Source organism: Sceloporus occidentalis, unplaced genomic scaffold, assembly GCF_023333645.1.
Source record: "Sceloporus occidentalis isolate IW3139 unplaced genomic scaffold, rSceOcc1.0.p SCAF_23, whole genome shotgun sequence".
Taxonomy (NCBI): domain Eukaryota; kingdom Metazoa; phylum Chordata; class Lepidosauria; order Squamata; family Phrynosomatidae; genus Sceloporus; species Sceloporus occidentalis.
This window is the reverse complement of record NW_028317003.1, coordinates 10,836,717-10,860,039: the sequence shown is the minus strand read 5'-3', so window position 1 is coordinate 10,860,039 and position 23,323 is coordinate 10,836,717. Positions and strand designations below refer to the sequence as shown.

General features: G+C 37.6%; 1 protein-coding gene across 1 annotated transcript in view; it reads left to right on the top strand.

Moving 5' to 3' along the window:
* The window catches only part of LOC149300784 (inactive phospholipase C-like protein 2), an 88,953-nt gene that overhangs the window by 26,202 nt on the left and 39,428 nt on the right, over positions 1–23,323 (top strand). The window lies entirely within an intron of this gene.

The window sequence follows — 23,323 nt, the reverse complement described above, 5'->3', positions numbered from 1 at the left end:
GTTTTTCGAAAATCTAGTAGACCGCAACAAATCTGTCTGATTCTGTATCTCCAAAACCACTGATAAAGTGCTCGCTTGTATTCGCTGTTAACAATTGCCTGGGCGGCAATTATTATTCTTAGGGCAGCTTAATGGGACCGACATAACTTCCTTTGTTGTAACATTTATTCACTCTATGTATTGTTTGTAGGTTCCAGCAATATCAGCTGTTTAAGTATTTACCAGCCCCGGTTTTTATTGTTGAAGGCATGCGGATGAGGAGCACTTTAATACATTTGCTGAGTCCAGCTGATTGATGAGGTTTATGGTTGACTGCTGTTGTGGATGAACGTGCGTTGCTGAGCTGGACATCAGACTTCAGCTGCTTTAACCACAAAGTACAATTTCAGTTACAGTTACTGTGTGTAAGTGTGTATACATTACTGTGTGTGTGTAAGTATATTATTGTGTGTTAGTGTGTGTGTGTGTGTGTGTGTAAGTAGATTTGTGTGTGTGTGTGTGTGTATTTAAGTATGTTAAGTATATTAGTATATAAATCGAATTTGCCAACCCCTGTAATGAATATGTGACTACTTTATTACCAAATCTCTAATCACACAAAATAGAATTAATATCATTATAAAAAAAATAAAAGGCATTACTTCCCAATACTAGACAGTTATAGGGAACCGTTGGTATTTGTGGCACCCATTGCGCACATTTCCTGTTAAGTAATGTTTTGTATTTGCCAATTTGATTTGTATTCAGTAATAATACGGAATAACAACTTTAAAAAGAAGTGATAACAGTATCTTTCCTACTGGCCCTAGAAATAAATGAGAGCCCCTTGAACTCTAGCCTAAGCAGTTTTTGACGAATATATATATATATATATATATATATATATATATATATATATATAATATGTGTGTCAAAAAATAGATTGCAGAGTATGCGATGATACCTTTTTTATTGGACTAACATAATATTTAAAAGACAAGCTTTGGAGAGTTATCCTCTCTTCATCAGGTCCGAAGCAATACTAATCAACATGATAGAGGTTACAACTTAAAACAAGTGATGGTATAAGAGAAGGGGGGGGTTGAGTGGGGTGTCGTAAATAATAGGTCTCGAGGTTATTGGTTTCCCTAAGTTTATTTGTTCTGTCCCTGGGTTATGTCTTTACCTCTCTGCATTTCTCACCTCCAGACCTATTATTTACGTATTAGACATTGTGTCTACTGGACTAATACGGCTTCACCCTTTTACATGATATATAATATAATATATGTGTGTGTGTATATAAATGTTTATATGAATATACATGCATGCGCGACTGCACAGGAGAGTCATTTGATTGAATGATTCTCTTGCAATGCAAATAGCTTGGACGCGCGGGGAGAGAGCAAATGAATAGAGGGGATTTCATGCACAGACTGTTTGTATAGGAGTGTAAAGTCAATACAATAATAGGAACTTTAGATAACAGAACAAACACTGGGAGATGGGGTAATAGAAATCTTAATGCTCTGGTTTAACACTTGGATAAAATGAAATAGGAATATTAGGTTTAATAGTGTAATCATAACATGTAAGACGAAAAAGCAAATAAACTCACGGAGCCAAGGGTGTTACCGTATTTGCTCGATTATAAGATGACCCCCCCCCTATAATTTGAATATTAATTTTAGGAACAAAAGAAAAAGCCTGAATTAAAGACTACCCTATAAGAAAGAAGTTTTATTAGTATATATTCGCATGTAAACTATTTTTTTTCATATTTAATAAAAAAAATATGATTGAGAAACATGCATTTTTTGTTTTATTTCCTTTTATTTGCCAACCTGCCCCCAGTTATGCACATCTACCCCACGCTTGCTACTCTGCCCCCCAGATATGCCCTAATCCCTCTATATGCCAACCTGCCCCCCAGATATGCCTTATACCCCCTATATGCCAACCTGCCTCTGCTATGAAGGAGGCCAACTAAGACAGAGTTACAATGGTCAAGATGTCAGAGTCATGGGTGAGACCAAGGCAGCGAGCGTGTGGGGACGGGGAGATGACCGCACCATTGACATTGAAGGAATATAGCATTGGAGGAAGGGAAGATATGAAGTTTGGTTTTGGAGAGATTGGATTTTTCCATGATTCCTAAAACTCAGTCTCTCTGTCTCAGAGGCAAGGCAGGCACAGAGATTTTGTTTTTATTTTATTTTCATTTTTACTGAGCTGTAGAACCTGTGCTCATTATTTAAGATTGTGATGGCATTTTAGTATCTAGTCCTACAACCCATAAGCACGTTACCTCATACACACCGCTATTATGCAATTGTAAAAAAAAAACACAAGCCTTGTTTGGATTATTGTTTTAAGACCAACATTGCCAAATTATCTTAAATCTCTCCTATATGTATATATAAAAAAGTGAATAGCACTTCCCCTTTTACCAATTTCTCAGCACGTAGACAGTAAATCTAAAGAATCGCACATTTTAGTAACATTTTAGTAACTTTTATTTTATTTGTGTAAGCAAAAGTTGTTGTCAAGTAACTAACATTTTCACAATCCTCTGCGTATTTTCTTTCTCCAACCAAAACTCAGTGTAACATCCATAGTGTAAATGGGCCGGTTGGGGAGATCAGAGGTCGCCTCATAACTGGCCTGGTGAGGTGCACCAAGAGCGTGATTTCTACCCCTAGTTTTTTGGCTGACTTTTTGGGCCTTCTTAGGCCTATTCCTACTGATTAGCCGTATCACCAAGAAGCTGAACGAGACAAGGAGCTTGAACCAGCAAAATGTACAGTCATTTATAACAGGGAAGGAAGACGCAGCCGGACTTATTTCCTTTATTGCTTGCAATAAATGAATAGAATGAATTATTTGTTTGATAAATGATTTTCTGTCCCAGCTGACAGGTACGATAATCTGACGGATAAATAAGGATTGACATATAAAAATGGCACTGCCCAATCTATTCGCTGTGTCAACAGCAAGCTCCTTGTTACACCTTAGTATCCGGAATATAGGCCGCACCCCTAAATTTTGATAATAATAATAATAAAAAAAAAATTAACAGTATTTTCTGACTCGCTCACGGTCTCTCTCACTCTTAGTGTCTCCTTACATTGGAGGAACGGGGGAGAGGCTGTCCCCATGACTCCGCTCTTTTGCAGAAGTGCCCTAAGAAGCCCCAACATTGCAGACAGAGTTGCAGAGAAAGAGAAATGCAGAAGCGTATCTCTTTCTCTGTGACTCTGCCTGCAATATTGGGGGTTCTTAGGGCACTTCCGCAAAAGAGAGGAGTCAATCAGGACAGCGAGTGTGTGCATGGAAGCAGTGGTAAAATAGCAGATATTAATTTTCTTGCTATTTTTAATATATAATTTAGTAAAATAAAATGGCTTGTCTAATGGTAAATGGCTAGAAATAGCATTAATGACATCATAATTAAAATCATATTAGTAATGGCAGCTTTTTCTTAAAACATCGGCAATGCCTAGATAATGTGTCGTTAGAATTCTAGTCTGCATACCCTTTGGGTTTTTAAGTGTATGCATAAAAAATTACCATAACCTTTGAAGGCTGTGTCACTTTTTTTAAAATGAATTTTAAAAAAATAATTTGAAAAGATATATTTAGCAAGGGTAACCTTCAATAAAATGTATTTGATGACTCTTAACACATTTTTTTGTTTGTTTTTTCTTGTAAAGTTGAATTAAAAATTGATATTCTTGTTACAGGTATACAAGATTTAAAAAAAAAAAAAGTATCTGAACATGTTTCTCTACTATGTACATCATTTTGAAGCAGACAGTATCCTAATTTGTTTTGTGTGTGTAAATTGTGTAGATTTTACTCAAACAAACCTAAACAAGTCTTAAGTAGTCTTCTCAAGTGTGTTTAGTTAGATGAGAGTATTCAGAAATACTCCCTTCACTTGGAGTTTGACATTTTCCCAAAGCTTTCCCTCAGTCTAGGTGTCCATAGCAGAACACCTGTGTTAAAGGCCATGTTTTATAATGGGACAAGGCTTATGTAGGCTGCCTTGATGGAAGCTGAGGTTGCCAAGTATGATGGTTCACTGCATTAAAACCAAACCCTTTAACTACGTCTCATTTGTGGGAGGCTAATCTGATGTCATGTTTGATGTCTACAAGATGGCGTCATTTATTATATTGATTGGTTGGTTGTGGGAAGAACATAGATCATTGTACACCTAGGGCACTGCCAGATAGATTAGGATTAAGCGCCAAACATGTCAAGTGATTCCTGCTGTTTTTTTATCCTTGCAAAATTTATGACAAATAATTTTTTTGTAAGCAACCTCTTTGGATTTTGAGTTTTTCATCAGTTCAACGTGTATGCTGCAAGTCTTTGTTGCCTTTATAGCCCTAAGGCTTATGCATTTTGGTTCATGTGTTGTTTTCCACAATACTCGATGACTTGGCCACACAGGGAAACGAGACAGCAAGAAAGATACAGGGACAGGGAGAGACACACATACAAGAGGTGTGCCTGTCCCTCAGACCATCGATGACCAAGTCCACTGACGTACGTTGGATTATATGCAATGTGAGCAATCACAGAGCTGAGGGAGGCATTGGATAAAACGACAACCTGACAGCAAATAATTTCCTATTTTCATGGAGTAATGTGTTTTTCATAGCAGCTGCTACACCAGCGTTATTTAAGAGAGTCATTTATACTGTTATTATAACAGGTGTTTCCTCACCGGGAAGGATTTCTCACGTTTTAAAGAAGCAGTAACTTTATTACAGGGCCTACCTGGCTTAAAATCTCACTGTGACAATATGTTTACTGGCCAGTCCCGTATGGTGGGTAGGTTATGTTTACCAGCTAGTTCTGGGGTACAGAAAGGTGGTCTTATTGCCATAGCAGCCGGTGGAATGGTCCAATCAACAGGAACAATTCATTGGTGTCTATGGTGATAAGACTAAGGTCACTTTATACATAAGCAAAAATGAACACGCTGGCAACAGACTGTTATTATATATTATATATTATCTAATCCCCCCTTTCCTGGCTTTTAAAACAATATGCTTGCTTCTGAATTTGCTTGCCTTTACCTACATTGGTAGACCAATGTGTTCCTGTTATAAAAGAAAGGCCTCTTCTGGTGTCAGTGTGTGTGTGTGTGTGTGTGTTACATTCCTCCATGTTGGCCAGATCCTTTGTTTCCCGAAGACCTCCCTGTACTTTACTTCCTTTTTATTTAGTCGTTACTGGTTGATTTATTTCAGTCCGAATGGACGCTATATTATTGCAAAGCATTGACCCTTTTTGTACGGGGACTATGTTTATAAACCTACCTGGCCCACACTGGTCAGTACTGGTTTTTGAGAATAGCAGCTATGCCTGGCACCGACTGCTATGTTTGCAGTAATTTCTTCACTGGAAGTACAAAAATAAGATGTTTTCTAAGGTGATTCGAGGATAAGTCATTCAATTTGCCTACTGGTGTTATATATATATTTTTGATGAATGGAAATAGTTTCTGCCCTTAAGCTCTAAAAGGGAAGTAATTTAATATGAACGGTTTCTGGCTTTAATGTCTCTGGTTATTTCTACCTCGTTGTGGAAAACAAAATATTGGCAGAAAGACAAGGCCTGGTTTATAGTATTGTTTTATTGTTATTGGTGCAATTGGTAACAGCTGGGCGATATGTCAGAGCTCTTTTCTCTGTCCTCAAAAACCTTGCGTCCTGTGAGCCCAGACCCGTACTGCCCGGCACAGCATGTTTCTCTCCATGTTGCTATAAATAAAGGAAGTCCTATTTTTTACTGACATTTTAAAACTTTGATATTCTTCCTCCCATGCATCCCAGTTTAAATCGCAATGGGAGTTAAAATCCACAGTAAAAAAGAATACACACCTCGAACGTCATGCAGATCATGGAAAAGTTGCCAAATGCCCTTTAATATTTTTTGTATCTAAGTATTGCACTAGCCATGTTCCTAGCAGAGGTGTCCAGACGCTGAGATTTTGGGGTTTATTCACTAAAGTGACAGTTTGCCGCAGAGTTATGGTTTCAGCCTCTTGACTTTACTGTTTATTAGGAAGAGCCAACACTGGTTGATCTCTCAAGTAACAGCTGCAGGATCTGCAGCTTCTCCCTAAGGTAAATTCATTTTTCCAGGTTTTAAAAAAATGCATAGGAAAATATCTATTATTATTTATTCGGGGGACACTGGGGTGTCGTTTACATGGGAAGTAATCATTCCGATCCTGCCGACTGGGATTACATTAAGTATAATAATGACTCTAGTATGACTATGAAGCCTGACCCATGATAAATAAGCCAGCACATTAAAACGGAACATGACCTAAACCTTTCCAAAGCGTTTAGCATTCTTCAGCTCATAAAACACAGTAACCATAACCATAGGTGGTATCCACATGCCATTTTTGTGAGAGATGTCTCCCTGTTGTTAAGCGTCACTTCACACCTTTGTGGCGGAAGGCACTTTTCTGACTCCGGGCAACAAGTGTACTCCGCACTGAAGCTCATTTTGCATTTAACAATGACACACAAACTCTGATGTTAACACAAACTGTTGTTAACTCTGATGTTAACTTCCAACTGAGCTGTTGGAAGGTATATTTGAGCTGTTGGAAGGTATATTTGAGCTGTTGGAAGGTATATTTTACTTTGCAGCTACTACGTCAAGGGTTTTTAGTGGGCTGAATAGTTTTTTCCTGAAAGACACAAAGTATGGCGTGAAACATTTGTACTTTTACAATCGTTACAATTTGTATTTTAATCTGACAATATAACTCTTCCACAGTCCCAAGAACTTCACAACACCTAAAAAGGGCACACACTGCTCCTAAATATTTCTTCTTTTCACCAGAAATCCACGAAGCACAATATGCTTGGTTGCCTTTTCATTTTTTTAGTGTTTTCATTTTCAATGTGAAATACTTTTTCGGTACTTTAGTAATTAAAAAAAATATTATTTAGCATTATATGCTTCTGCTCCATTTAGTTTTTTCTTTTCCTTCAGAAATATTGTTTTCTTACAATTTCCACTAAAGGTGTGGTGTTTGGAATAAATTAAATTGTTTATTTTATTATTATCATTTATTATTTCTAATCTGAGTGCAATATTTGTATTGAAATTCCTAGGAATAAATTTTTTTTTGTTATTTTTATAGTTTTAGGTATACGTGTTCACACATATAAAGTTGGATGGCTTGGGGAAATATAATTATTGAATACATGGGGAGATTTATATCACAAACACCGTGGGTATAAATATTACGCATTCACTTTATCTACTGAATATTAATATCTTAATTATCATGGGGACTTGTGTGGGACATTTAGGTTTAACGCATAATCTCGTCTGTTTTGCAGCACCCACAATAAAAGGTGTGTTAGTCTGCAGCATCGTCCTAAAGCTTTCCTTTCTGAAATGCTGCCTCTATATTCAGAGCTTTAACCCCTTCGCGACCTTTGCCGGTTCAGGACCGTCATAACAAGAAGGTCACTAAATGACCTTTGACGGTCCTGAACCGTCAAAAAATTAAATAAGCTTAGAAAGTGATCAAGGATCACTTTCTTCGCTTAAACGGCCTTGCTGCAATGCCTCGATGTCGAGGCATTCAGCAAGGCCGAGATCGGCATCGGGGGCCATGTCTGGCCCCTCCCCGGGGCGTCAACAGCCGCCATACATTGTATGGCGGCGGACGCCCGTTTTAAAAGCGTTTAGGAGGCGATCAACGATCGCCTCCTAAACTTAAATGGTGTCGCTGGAATGCCTCGATCAGGAGGCATCCAGCGACACCAAACACTTACCTCTAGGTGGGCTGTGACCGCTCCGGAGAGCGGTCACAGCCGCCGCTGCCGGTGATCTTCGCCATCAAGCAAGATGGCGGCGGCCCGGGAAATAAAACAATAGAGACGAAAAAGTTCGCTAGAGGGTCTCCAGACCCTCTAGAGAACTGGCTCCACTTGCTGGTTGAATACAGGTACTGCATTCAACCATGCAAGTCAATGGAGCCCAGCTTTCTAATCACTATGTGATTAGTAAAATATTCAAAAAAAAAAAAAATATGGAAAAAAAAAATAAAAAAAAATGTGCTAACATTTAAAAATAATTATGCAGTGATGTCACTAGATGAACCATCCAGTACCAGCAAAATGTGTAAAAAAAAAATATAAAAAAAGTATTAAAAAAATAAAATAAAATTAAAAAATAAAGTTTATTATTTTGAGCAAGTGCTAAAATTTCTCAAAAATCTCAACAAAGAGTTAAAATAAAAGCACTTCAAATACCCAAGGGGTGTCTAATATATAAAAAAAATGGCTGATGGGGTAAATTGGAGTGGCCTAGCTCAAAGATAGGGCATAGGTACAGACTGACCAAAATGGAGAAAAAAAGCGCACTTCCCAAATGTGGCATTTTAAATCTGAAACAACCCGACAAACTCATGCATGTCGGGTATCACTGCACTCAGGAGATGTTCCTGAACACACATTGGGGGGGTGTTTGACAGTGGCATATACCAGAACCTGTATATCTATACCTAAAGTACAATTTGTGTGAAAAAAAAAATAAAAAAATTACTATTACAAAGTTTGACAAAGTGTAGTTCTATAATTGGTGCATGGAAAGGGTTAAAATAACAGCATTTGGAATACCCTGGGGTGTCTAGTTTTCAAAAATATATGGTTTGAATGGGTTAAATTGAGTTAACCGGCTTCAAAGATATTCCAAAGAGGAGAGGGAGGCACAATGACCAAATGACCACCTGAATTACGCATGCCCCAAAAGTAGCCTTTTACCAGCCAAACAATCTGACAAACCCATGCATGTGGGGTATCGCTGTACTCAGGAGATGTTCCTGAACACACATTGGGGTGTTGTTTGACAGTGACATATACCAGAACCTGTATATCTATAACTAAAATACAATTTGTGTGGAAAAAAAAATAAAAAAATTTACTATTACAAAGTTTGACAAAGTGTAGTTGTATAATTGGTGCATGGAAAGGGTTAAAATAACAGCATTTGGAATACCCTGGGGTGTCTAGTTTTCAAAAATATATGGTTTGAGGGGGTTAAATTGAGTTAACCGGCTTCAAAGATGTTCCAAAGAGGAGATGGAGGCAGACTGAGCAGATTTGTTAAAAAAGATTTGGAAATCATAAAACGCTGCTTGTACTTATTGCCCTATAACTTACAAAAAACAGCAAAAAAACATAAAAACATTGGGTATTTCTAAACTCAGGACAAGTAGTAGAATCTATTTAGCTAGTTTTTTTACTTGCTTTTTTAGGTGAGTAAAAGATTTTTCAAATAAAAGTCATAAAATGTGTTTTTTTTCAATTTTTCACCATGTTTTTTTAATTTTTTTTATAGTAAATAAGATGATACGATCAAAATAATGGTATCTGAAGAAAGCCCATCTTGTCCTGAAAAAAACAATATATAACTTATGTGGGTACACTAAATGGGTGAGGAGAAAATTACAGCTGAACACAAGCACCACAAAAGTGTCAAAACAGCCTCGGTCCCACAGGGTACAAAACGAAAAATGAGCCCGGTCCTTAAGGGGTTAAAGGAGCTGTTCCACTCAGACAAAACATGAATCGTGCTCTCTATGAAGTTAAGTAAATAATCCTTAGTAGATCTGCCCTTCTATTCTTTCCTCGGAAAGTTTCACACTTCAAACATTTAAGAAGCTTTTCTATCGCAACGACCGTGCCCACTTGTGTCACATGACATTTAAGCTTTCCTGGCCAATTTATAAACCAGGTAAACATTTTACATGAATAAGGAATTGAAATGAAGCCAGAAATAAAGTTTGAAAAGCTATTCTTACAACTGCAGTCTATTTCTGGGTACTGAGATGCCTGTATGAAAGACTGTTTATAAAGCAATTTAAACTGATTTGAAATTTGATCAGGTTCCTGTTTTGATCTGGGTAGACCATTTTGATTTGTGAATTTTAAACTTTATTAAGATTAAGTGCTGTTGTTTCTTGCTTACGATGTCTATTCAGGTATATTTGTGGCAATTAAATTTAGGCTCATAAAAAACATAATCCGTTTCTAAATTACTGAGATTAGGTGTGTATCTAATTGACAACCCCTATCCAAAATATTGGAGAGAAGTAAAATATGGATAGAACAATAAAAAGAAAACTGCAAAACATAAGTGAAGTTATTCATGTAACAGTATAGCTAAATATTCAATATACATATCCACATATCTACTAGGAAGGACACTTTCCAGCCCAGCTATGAATAAAGCACTTGAAAGATTATTACACCCACTTCTTCAAAGCCCCACCCGCTTTAACCAGCCTACACTATTAGCATAATGTAGCTCCTCCCAGTTGTTCTGGTGCAGATTATACAACCAGGTTTCCACCAACACTTCCATACATCCCTGGTATGGATAGTTTTGCAGCACAGTATCTATAAGAGGCAGGTGGATTTTATTATCTTTACAGAGGTTGTTTTGGGGGAAGTAGATTACAAGGAAATTACTGATATTGGAGCTGCAGATAATAAAAAAAATAAATAAAAAAATAGTAATACATTTCCTAAAACTCGGTGATTTATTCATTTTGCACTGGTCTGGGCCTTAGCAAGTGTTTTGCATAGCTTAATGGGACAGAAAGCACAATGGGGCAATAAAATAACCTTTGGCACTTTACAGGTTGTATACAACAATCCCTTTTATGCATGTGCATGTGTTATAGCATAACCCTCATCAGTATATACAATTAGCCAGACAAATATGTGATACAGTGCAGACAATGGCAGTGTTACAGCATAACTCACTCTTATTCACTCTCTCATTCTATCTCAGGCCCTCTCATCATCACTCACACTCTCTTACTTTCTTGCTCACTCTCGCCCTCTCACTCTTATTCATGGTCTTTCATGTTCTCATATACTCACTCACACTCTTTCGTGCGCTCACATACTCATTCACACGCTCTTACTCTCTCTCTCTCTCAATGGCTCCCTACCCTTTCTGCCGACAGCTTCAGTGTCCCTGCATCCTTTCCTTTAGCTCCACTTCTTCTCTTGCGTCTTCTGTCCTCTTCTTCTCAGTACCAGCTCTGCTGACCAATGCCTCACCAAGCACTTCGTCAAAAGTGCGTAAGAGGGTGTGTGTGTGTGGAGGCTCTGGCCCTTTGAAGAAATCCTACAGAAAGACTTGATCAGGAGAAAGAAAGAGACTGCGCATTTCAGCTACAGCTTCACTGTACCATGGAGACTCTGTAAAGCTTGTATTTATAGTTTGCTTCAAGCATATCCGTAAGCTTTATTATTGATATAATCCTCTCTTTTTCACTTTTAAACATTATGCTTTTCAATGGTTTCCGTGTTTAAACAACCTTGCAGTGGAGTAGAGGCTAATTTTTCAATCCAAAGTAAAGACGTACCCTTTAGGTTAGTAAGTTTTGATATTGAAACGTGCAGGGAGATAACTCCTTGCCAATTTTATTTCTACAGGCTTTTTGAAACTGGCATATGATTTTTACCTCATTAGACCCTATCTCGCCTCCCTATCCAACATCCCTTTATGGGGTAAACAATGTCAGCAGCTGTGTTAATGCTGACAAGGTGATGAAGTGATTAATGTAGTCAACGTTACACTCTTTTGTTGTCAGACATTGAGAGTCCCAGACGATACTCACAAGGCAAATCCTTCAGATTGAAAAGTAAAGTGCTTTTTTTTTAAGATATATTTTTTCAATGACATAACACCATCACAAAGCTGCCTGTGAAAAATGTCTATGGCTTCTTTCTCTGTAATCTTGGCCAAATCTTCTAGACAAACACCCAGACTCTTTATCGTCCCTGTCATGTGTTAAACAATCGAATGACTCAGTCTTAATCACCCAGCCAGACACTCGAAGGAAAAAGTTTTGCATATACAAAGAGACTATTACCATTGCCCTAAAGAATCGGCTCAATGTGGTGTTAGAGGAAAGGCACTCAAAATATCACATGGCTTGACAACAATGGCAGACTCTGGTCTGCAGATTGGATTTTTATTGGAACAAAATTAGATAAAAATATGTCTCTTTTTTGTAACTAAATTACTGTATACAAGAGTGTATTTAATGCTCAAGCAGAAATATATATATTTTCCGTGGGACTTTCCCTTTAAAGAAAGTCCTACATACATTTTGCATGGATTTTACAGCATGGAAATTGATGAAGCTTGCTTGAAGTTAAAAAGTGCGTCTTCAATCTCATTTTTCTCTTTTGGACACATTCCTCCCGACGTTCTTTGGAGTCCAGTATGCATTTTACTTAAAAATTAGGAGTATGTTGTGCCCCCGTTGGTGTTGTGGCCCTATAAAATGCCTAGGCAGCTGGACCTATTGGCCTTACCTTAAAGACAGTAATCTATTTTTGTGCTTACCACAATACAGTAAGATAAAGACTTCTTATTTCTAGCTGAAATTAAACATTTTTTTTATTTTTTTATTTGTTATTGCATACTGTATTGATTTGTTTTATTCTTGTTGCTTCTACCCTTTGAATATGTGTACTGGAAGTGGATACTGCATACAATTTTGGCTCTATATAAAAGATATTATTAATAATAAATTTAAAATGCAGCTGACGTCCCCATTAAGCTTACTGTATTTCACCCAGCTCTGTTTTGTTGGCAGATGAGAAGTTGCTGTGAGACACAATTTTGTCGCGCCATGTGTTCCCATTAACAAAAACAAAATATATCATTGTAAAGAGGTTGTTTGTAACTTGATAATTAAGATTTCAGGATATGCAGGAAGTTGTTGTGAATGGAATATTATAATTTTTTGCTGTTAATTTTGTTTTTGTTTTTTTGCGTAGTGAAATAAAAATAGCATCTCTGCCAATGAATTTGTTTTAGCACCAACTAAGCCTCATGTGCATTGTAGTCCTTTCAGTAGTTTGTCATCCAAAGAAGTTCCCTTGGAAGCAGCTGGAAGCGATAGTTTATTTCTGTATCCCCTACTATTAAAGGTGCTGTACCAGCTATTCTGTTAAATGTAACCCTTTCAGTTAAATTCAGTATTAGGAGACATTATTCCTAGTACTGTGTGTGTAGGGCTGAATAAATATTACACCCAGGTGCCACTAACCCCCTGTTAGTGGCACCTGGGTGTAATATTTATTCAGCCCTACACACACCCATACACACCCATATACACACACACACACACACACACACACACACACACACACACCATAACACACAGACTGACTCTAACACAATACATATACAGACTTCATCCGTGAAGCTCACACTGCTGTCCTTGCCTCGTGGAGACCTGTGTTTCATGCAGCTCACACTCTCCGCCCTGTCTCTATGGGGTCAGTTAACGGGTATCACATGACCCCACTGGACACCTCGGTTATCGAGTGTGCCGTGGACTCACCTTCGCACGCCCCTGGTTGTGTTGTGAATCGCAGACAACTAATCCTGCCGCCTACGCCATATTTTTTTATTGCAGCAAAACTAATCACCCCACTACGATATTATTTTTAAAGGTATAGTGGATGAATATATGGATAATAAAATACACAGTGATATACTTTAAACATCTTAACATTAAAGCAGTATATGTAAAAGGGTAATTACAACTTTGTTTACATGGTGAAAACTAAAATATACATTTAGTTACATTAGAAAAAAAAAGCTACTTACAACCTTAACAAACATAGAATTACCAGATATACGCCTTCTGGTCCTAGGAGGCTCCGTGGCCATCTTGGTCCTGGTCATCTGCAGGGCTTCTAGATCTTTTTGTGTCACACGGCCTCATTGCAGTTGAATGTTCAACCCATGACTAAAATCTCACTAGTCCTGGCTAATTCTACCCTTTTTATTGGCTCACTGAGTATACTGGTCTTAACCAGGAATCGGATAACGCCTGGCCGTATGGGAGGTGCTATGGAAATGCCCCCTACCGACCTTGAGGTAGGCTTTTGTAGTTCTCCATTGACCATGTGACCTGCTGTCATTGCCAATCCGGTACAGTCAGCCATTATTACCAAATAACCATCGTCCTCAGTACAAGCTTTACAATTCCACAATCTCAGAATTTTTTTAAATCATGCCTAATTCATAATTTATGCTGGGTACACTTAATCGTCACATGACAGAAAAGCAGGCACTGATAGGTTGTTGCGTAAACCTGAAAAGCCTTCATAAAGCTTTTCTGTATTGTTTTATGTGATTAGACGTAGTAAAGTAACATCTAGGCATATTAGAGATTATAATTAATGTTTTGTCTAAGTGGAGCGGCACGTTTTACTATGATATGGATGAGATTTGTTAGGAGTTTTGTCACTTGTGAAAGACAGGGCTCCTTATTCACTCTCTTAGCAGTGGTTTGCGTTGAAAGTGGTTATACCGCAATATATTTCCATGAAGAGAAGCGCTGTGAAGGCACGATACTTTTAAGTACAAAGCTGCTTTCTTTACCCAAAAATAGAAAATCATAATCAAAAAGAAAAGTGGTTTCATAGGAAACGGCTGGGAATTTCTAAGAAACCAATATAAGCGCTTTCATGGAGGAAACATTGTACATTTTCCATTGCCAGTGACACATTTTAACAAATTCATTGCGTGTTTCTGAAAGTGTTAAATACCCAAAAACATTTGGAGGCTTTTTTTTTTTTTTTTTACAGCTCTGCTTGTAATTTCTAGTTTTTATTATTTCTTTATTATTGGTTTCCAAAGTATTTAAAAAAAGATTCCCCACTGTATAAGTGGTTTTGTTTTTTTTCTGTTTTTTTTTTTGTTTTGGGGGGGCGGGTTATTGCAATGAAATCTCTACTTAAATGGGGGTAACAAGTAATATCACTTTAAAACAGTTTTATGTTAATTAACTGGGCATTAAAAGACATTTTAAAATAAAAAATATATTTTTAGCAAACCCACTGCATACCCAACTCCCCCCCCCCCCCAGTACAACACATATATATATAATACAAAAAGTCTTTTTGTGGATATACATACTTTCCCCTAAAATATATTTATGGTATTTTACCCTATCATATGTGTGCCTACCTTGCAATATTGTGCAAGCAACCTGTACGTATGTACAACCATGTACACATGATACATTTACACAAAAAGTGGCAGGTTTTAGGGAACAATATACCCTTTCTAAAGAATGATTTAATAAATATGGTCTATAAAATTGCCCTGTTTTGCCTTACAACAATCGTGTATGTATTAGCAGAAGGAAGTATAATGATGGGTGATAAAGGTATAGGTCGCCATGATTATATCATTAAGTGTTAGAAAATAAACAAAAAACCTGATTTAACAAAGAATTTTACTGACGATGAACTTGCTTACACGCCATGTAGTGCTATTGAATACTCCTCTATTCACAGAGTCTTAACTTGAACCGGTCATATGATGTGCCTTGGCTTTGGTTAATGCGCCTGATGATATGGTAAAGCAAGCCAAGATGCACAAATCCAAGGAGTTTTCTTCCCAGAACCAATGCTTCAAGGACTTTGAATGCTCACAAAATGTACCTCATGTGATCATAATATATTGTATGACAAATAAAGCCGTATGATCCTTGTGGTTTTCGGTAAATTACCAGGCTGTGTTGAGGCTTTTGCCTTGTGCTACTTAAGCTGCAGTTTGCAGTTCTTGTTCAGTTATTATTGCATTATTACAGCCTTTTAATTGTGGCCCTTGGGGTAAGTATTGCAGAACCACATAATCAGTTGTGTAGTTACTGACAGAGAACTTTAATATGCGTTCTTCCAGATTACGGCTATCACATACCTGCCAACAGTCCAGAATTTCCCGGGACCATACATAGCCATGCCCGTGTGATCACACACATTTACCCTAATTTAATTTAGGCACTATAGTAAAAGTGCATTTATACCTATACATATACTGTGAATGTCCTAGCTAGAGCATGCATTATCATCACGGAATATACCATTCCTCCCAACAGTCCCAGTTTTCATGGGTCAGTTCTAATTTTCATTTACCGTCCTAGGTAGCAGCAGTTTTGTTGCAGCACAGCCCTCCTGCACTTCCTACATGGCCACCTCTCAATGCCCTGCGGCTGAAGCGATTGTCACGTAAGGTCTGGGAAGTTAGATACTGAAGGGAAGTGGAATGTATTTTAAATAGTAATTACTTTGGGGCTCTTTTTCTGTTAAATACAATTCCAGCTTGCGGTATTTTCAGCTTTATCTGTTTCTGGGCATTGGACGGCATATTGTTAGAAGACTGCTCCGACATCCAGCACAGGACAGAAGTGTTTAGTGTCTGATGTATGCATTTCTGCCACACAGTAGGAAGTGATGTATTTTCTTATTGTACTAATATGAATGAAATACAGAAAGGAAGCCGCTCCTGCTGAATCCATTATGATCCCTTGCACATAATCATTATGGTCTGTTGGGAATGAATCATACAATGACATACAATCCCATTACAATTCACCACTATGAACTTTCAAACTATCCATGTATTGGGTGCTGTGTCGGCGTGTGCAGTGTGTACACATTATATACGTGTGCTAAAAATACAGCTTTTGATAATGCTATTTTTAATAAAATTCCCTTCAGCAACATGATTTGTGCTGATCCTCTTTTTCCGTTTGTTACACTTTATATGCGATATATCATAGCAGAGATGCAGGGCAGACAAGCGTTATTTGGAGTGCTCGTTACAGGGATAAAGCCAGCTCTGGGCAATGTTTCCCATAAGAGGATTATAGATCAGTGTAAGAGGACCTGGTCCTGTTAATGAATTGTCCCTCTTGATATATGTCTGCTATTGCTGTACTTTGTTGCTGTTAATACATTGTTATTCATAGCGAGTCTATCTGATGCCTAAGTGACCTCTTGCACGTTTATCAATTCAAATCGTAGGCACCTTTCTTGTTGGTCCCTGAGTCTCACCTTGCCCAAGTACAGATCTATTGGTCACTCTGAGTGATCGCCCCATCGCGTGGAGATAACGAGTGAACGGTTTTGTGTCCTATACGTTTACCCAGAATCGCCCGTGTCCTTACAAACCCTTTGTTTTCCATCAAACAAGGCTACTCGTTCATCTGCTTGCTGACTGGTTTGTCCTTACTGGTGGTAAGACTTTTTTTCCCCCAGAGAAGCATATTTACTCCGAGACCTGGAGTAGCTACCACCTGTAGCCAGCTCACACCATGAGACGGGGGCAGCCAGGGATCTCGCAGTTGACCCCGGCTTCCCCCTACAATCAGTGCTGTTAAAATATGACTCCATGTCTGAGAAACCAGTAGTTTTATATTCTGTTGCATTTATATAGTATTGAACTGCATAGAATGGCCCTCTCTAATGAAAAGCTGGGTAACGCCAGGAAGTATTAATCAAAATCATCTCACCGGCCTCTTCATAGGCTCAAATTGTGGACCTTTTGCCAAAGCAACAAAAGGGTGTAGGAATACTCGGACATTAGCCCAACAGTTCTCCTGCAAGATGACCAAGTCCTTTTATTGACTTAATCAACTCATCAATCATATACTGCAAGACAGGTTTTTAGCATCTTAACGCCTGATCGAACCCTAGTTTGCAGGCTAGTAGTCAACAGCAAAGACTACTAGCCTGCAAATGTGCTGAGATCTGTTAGTAGCCCTTACGGTGATCAGAGATTGTACCTAAAATATAACCAAGATATACCTCATTCTACAGAGACAAAACCCGCTGAACTTGGTGTAGGACATGCCGAGGCTGCATAGAACACATTACTAATGTTGCCTCTTCAAAGATAATTTAAACTTGTGTTAAATTGATTGTTGGACTAAATTAGCCTTTCACAATCACTGGGTACCAGCTATACGTGAAGACCTGATGGTTGTACGGGAGCTTCACAATCTGAGTATCCTGGAACATTCCTTATTACTTGTTAAGGATCTTTCAGTTGCATTCTTTGTGGTCCCTTCTGGGTATTATTTTTTTCCCTGTACTTTTGCAATTTAAGAATTTCCATGTTCTCTAGGCCAAACTCATGCCTGGAATCCCTTATTATTGCTTCAAGTTGCTGTTGTTTTCTGACGGTTAATTTTGTTTCGGTTGTCTAAAAGTCCCAATCAGATATCCGGTCTAGGTTATCTCCATACTTAGACCTGTGTTGGTGGAAGTTCCTAACTGCGATTCTTCAGTTACTATTCCTCATTTGTTTTCTATTCAAATGACTTGCATATCCCCCATGAGTCAGATGCCATTTATTTGCTGCACCCCCTCCCTTTTCTCTGCAACTTTACTGTTCTGAGATTCATTATACTTTTATTTCCTTACAGTCTTACAAAATAAGACGTTCTTTACAGCTATATCATTTTATTGGTCTGCATAAGGTTTATGCGATTGTATTGCAGATAAGGTCTACAAGATAAAATTGCAGAAGGAAACTAATGTACGACAGTGAGGTTTTCATGACATTCTTCCTTTAAGTTTATTTCCCACCTTTTTTTGTAAAATCTGAAATCTCAGGGCAGTTGGGCACTTTTTTCAACGTTTTAAATATTTTATGGCCATGGCTGTTGGTGGGTCTTTACCAATAGTTTGTGGTTTATGACGTATCCATAGCTGTGTAACTGAGTGAGGCATTAAGGGAATAAAAGAGTGTATTTTATTTATAAACCCATTTCCTGCTCTTTCTGTACATATTATGATGACATTTAGGGCTGCAAGAATACTAATACACTCATACCCAAAAACATTTTGCCGGCTTTCTTGACAAACATCAGTTTGACCTCATAAATGCTCTACTGGATGAATGGGGAAACATTCCCACAGAAACATCCCAAAATCTTGTTAAAAGCCTTCCCAGGAGAGTGAAAGCTGTTATAGCTGCAAGGGGGGGGGGGCAACTTCATATTAATATGCATTTAGAATATGATGTCATAAAAGCCCCTGTTGGTATAATGGTCTGTTGTTCTGATACTTTAGTCAATATAGTGTATGTTACCGTGTTTGTTAATATGTTACTGAGTATGTATATGTGTGTGTATTAGTATGTGTATGAAAGTAGGCATGTTAATGTGTCATGTGAATGTGTATGAAAGTATGTTACTGTGTGTGTTAGTGAATATGTTCATATGTTAGTATACTAATTAACTATACATTTTTGTTTGTCTCCTGAATCCCGACCAAATTTGTCGACCTATGTCTTATAAAACTGTTCTTCTAGGAATAGGGATGCTCAAAGAGAGATTTATTTTTAAATAATAAAAAGTTTGCTTTAAGAAAAAAAAAATAAGGTAAAACTTGAAGATGTTAAATACATGTTAAGTTATTTTGTGAATAATTTACAGGGCCCATAAAATACTCCTCTCCCCCTTGGTGCAGGGCACACTTTATCTTTCTGTTTGGTCATTAAGTAATTTTTCATTAGGCACGTTACAGCTGTGTGGATACAGAGCTAATCTCTTGTCCCTTCTTTTTTTGATATGCTATAAATGTTTAATAAATGATTTTACCAGAAGCCAAATATGTTTATGTTTTTATATTTATGATTAGGTTTATCCTCGCACAGCTGCTTATTCTGGTGGGAATGCAGAAGAATTGGTTTGTTGGCTGGATAGTTGGGCATTTTCTGTAAATGTTGTTTCAATTAAATGATTGCATTTAGGCAAGTAGACAAATTTAGGAGCCAACCAGTTTTTGTCCCTAGTACATTCATAGGTTTTCGATATGTATACTGTGTGTATGTATTATGTGTGTATGACAATATACATTTTTATATAAACGTCCTGGAATCTTCTCAAGCCGTACTCTGTTAAGCAACACTAATTGCAGTCTAAGTAAGTTAAATAAAAAGTTTGAGGAATGGATTCATTTTCAGCTCTTCAAACCCCATGGCACAGCCTCTTAATCTGCTTCTCTGGATTCACATTTCGTCCCCAAAGACATTTTAAAAGAACAGGAATTACACAGAACAATTAATAAGTATTAATTGCGTGATGTAGCATAATACCCAGGCTTGATTGTATCTGGCTAATTAAGACATGTAAGAACCAATGTAATTACTCTTTGAAATATTGATTTTTATTTTTTTTTTGAGATGTGGTTTTGTTTTATGGCAATTCTCTCATATTACTGAATTACAAATGATCATTGACATTTTATTCTGTATGATACTTTATTTGGAAAAACTGAAGCTCAGAATCAATCATTGTTTGGTAAAATGTTATATAGAAAAATTTAAAAAATTTTAGCTTTTAGTCTTTGAGGTTAATATATGCGCCAGCATTACACATGGTGCCAGAAGAAATTTTGGGCCTGATTTGTTATATGTTGGTCATACTCATGTTGGTTAAACTCAAAGCATAGTATAGGAAGTTTTAATACATGATGTTAATCCTAGTAAAAAGCTCTTCAGGTGAAAATTCTTCTATAAGCATTGGCAAAAATCTATTTATATGAAAAATGGCTATAGCCTGATTAGCCCAAGAGGAAATTTGATAACTTTTGTTGGGCCAGCATAGAAAGACACAGGTACATAAGCTTTTGTCCAATTTTTCCATTCTGTCTGAAGAAGAGATCTCTAATGGTTAATTCTATTTTTTATATTGTTGGTATCATCTTCTTTGGTACTGCTAATGTTTTTTGTACTACTGCCATAGTGGTATTTATGAAGATATAAAACAGCTATGGCAGCATCTCCTATTTTATCATTTGTTGCTATAAATACAGAGTTGTATCACTGTCTTTTTACACATTCTCACTGAATTTTAAAGTTGCTTAACAATTGAAAATGACAAGATGAGTATATAGACTGCTATAGGCTTGTTTAAAGGTGTCATGAACAGAAATAGATTTATAAGAGATTGGTTTCTGGCACTGAGAAGAGGTGCAGAGGAAGATCACTAAATGAAGACCTTTGCTTTAGTTTTATATTGAATGTGCGGCATTTAATAGTACATGTTATTACCCTATACTATTACATGAATTTCTTGTTGGGCTTTCAAACACGAATGTAGAGTGGCCATCGAGGCCACTTGTTTTATTTCAGATATAAGAGCCTGTAGGAGAGATCTTTTAAGCTCTAAAAGATGTCAAGTGTGGACAAAAAATGCTTAGTATAACTGAGGAAACAAAGAAAATGTTAGCATGCCCCCCAATAGGAAGACAGTTTTTGTCCTGGGTAGCTGTCCCGTTATCTCGCTTTTGCTTCTAGTAGGAATCATGGTTCAGATGAGAAGATCCTCTAATACAGCACAGACCTCCATTGCAGCTCCTACACGGTCTTCTCCTGACGCTCTGAAGCTGTGGTTGCTGTTCGGTTACAGTGGGCTTCTGGCAGAGGCTCGAGCCCTTTTGCCTTTTGCCATACCCCCCCCCCACCCAACACAAGTGTCCTGATTCGGATACCTAAAATGTTAGCATGTATGAGTGGAAGTTGACTGTTCCAATCCCGCTTTAAGATTCCAAAGTCAAGGGTTTGCCAGTTTCATCTGTAGAGTTCATGTATGCATATTCCCCTAGTTATGTTTTAACTGATATCTATATTTCTTCAGCGGTGGAGACAGGATAGCACAGAGCACATGTTGTCTTGTAGTGTCGTTTTTTCAGTGTAATAATGCGACTTGCAATGTATTAAAGTTCAGTGTTTTACAATCACATTTTCCTAACAACCGGAATGGTTTAAAATAGATGTTCATCTTGCATTGGCTTTGTGATGAGCATTCTAAATTAGGGCTGCAACAACTAATCGATAAAATTGATGATAATCGATAATGAAATTCGTTGGCAACGAATTTCATTATCGATTAGTTGAATCGATTTTTATCGATTATAAAATGAGGGTTTTTTCAGAGAAAATGCTCTGAAAAATACCCCTCGCGTTATAATCCGTTTAGTGTGACTCACAGGAGTCACAGCAGCAGTTGCTACTTACAGTTCCTCCCTGCAGGGAGGGACAGGGAGGAAGAAAGGGGCGGAGCCAAATGGCAGATTGGCTCCACCCATTTCCTTAGCATCGCCATGGCTGTGACACTCATCTAACTGAGTATAAAATTAATATTTGGGCTGCTGAAAGTTAGGGTTAAGGGTTAATTTAGGGGCAGTTGTGGTTGATGGCTTAATTTAGGTGCAGTTGTGGTTAATGGGGTCTTCTCCAGGATTAATTTAATGCTGAGGTCTGAGGGTTAATTTAATTAATTTAATAAGGTTAACTTAAGGTGCAATTAGAGGTAAAGGGGGGCAAACTGAGGGGAATCTAAATCCTGGGGCAGTGAAGATTAATCCTGTATTTATTTATACAAGTATTGTGTCTGTGAACGAGTCTGCAAATCCTATGAGGGCACTATGGCATATCAGGGGGGTATACGGCATACCTGAGGAGGACGGAGTGACATATCTGGGGGTATAAGGCATATAGGGTATATAAGGCATATGTGAGGAGGGCAGTGTGGCATGTCGGGGAGGGCAGTGTGGCAAGCCTGGGCTCAAATATGCATAACTGGGGGGCAGGTTAGGGAAATAAAAACAAGAAAAAAAATGTATTCTGCCGTTTGTTTTTAACATCCTATGTTACTTTATTAAATAATTTAAAATAAATGAAAAATTTTATTTTTTTTATCCGATTAATGGAAAAAATAATCGGCCAACTAATCGATTATGAAAATAATCGTTAATTGCAGCCCTATTCTAAATATACGTTTACATAACGAAACCACTTATTTAAGTATATTGTTACCACTTTTACGGGAAAATAATTTATCTGCCTCTGATACGTTCACTATACTTAAATCATTACTCATGGAGGATTAATTATTATTGCAGTGTTATTTTTTCACATGGGGTGACTGTCAAAATCATAGGATATTTCTATATTACTTTATCAATCGAGTATCTGGGAGCTTGCAATGCTGCTCTATGAGTGAGTAAGGGATCTATCCTCCCCAACATATATACCCCCCTCTCAAAATACCTCGACTCCCGCAGGCAGTACACCTGACTTCGGCCCCCGTGGAAATGAATGCAGTTTCATAATACAATGTAATAGAATGGGGGGAAAAAACATCTTTTCAATGGAAGCTGCATTTTGCTACGTAAAGACTTCTTTCGTTTTCAACATCAAACCACAGGAAGCATCGTTTACGTTTTTTCTTCTTCCTCCATGTTATGTAAAGGCAACGGCTGTTTCAGATATGCTCGGTAAACACTGCTCTGTGTGTTACGATGAACACAACTGCCAGATTCTTTACCTTTATGTACAATAGGAAAATGTTGATTCCATGAGATCGGCGCTTACAGTTATACACATGATACAATGGACTGGCAAATAATTCATTGTGTTTACCCCAGCACTGAGAAATATATCTTTACTG